Genomic DNA, 479 nt, shown 5'->3' on the forward strand with positions numbered 1-479 from the left:
AGGAGGGGCCGCGCCTCAGGCCAGGTAGTCCTCCCCAGGCCCCCGAGAGCCCGGCCTGAGCGAGCTGCAGGGGTGCAGCCGAGGGGCCACCCCTGCCCTCACCACTCCCTTTGGCCGCTTGAGCCTCCTCGCTCCAAGGATTGAGGCTTCATGCTGTCCCTCCGCAGGGTCCCCTCTCCCCCCAGGGCCGAGCAACAAGGGGTTGGTCTGAGCCAGCACTTTGCGCTGCGGGGGATTATCTGTGCTGTAGGGCAGCAGAGCCGGGCTGTGCGGGGCTCGTGCGCCAAACGCAGGGAGACTTGGGAGACTTAGTGCTTACACAGCACTTATCCCTCCAGAACTGCTTTGCCAGCATTAACTCATTAAACTGACCCTGGTGCTCTCAGAGCAGAGGGCAGGACTTCTGGGAGACCCAGCAGGTCGGGCCACTGCCCAGGAACACGGAAAGCCTCAGAAAGCTGGGGGGACGCTCCAGAGGC

This window comes from Fulmarus glacialis, unplaced genomic scaffold (genome assembly GCF_000690835.1).
Source record: "Fulmarus glacialis isolate BGI_N327 unplaced genomic scaffold, ASM69083v1 scaffold19333, whole genome shotgun sequence".
In the NCBI taxonomy this organism is placed as follows: Eukaryota; Metazoa; Chordata; class Aves; order Procellariiformes; family Procellariidae; genus Fulmarus; species Fulmarus glacialis.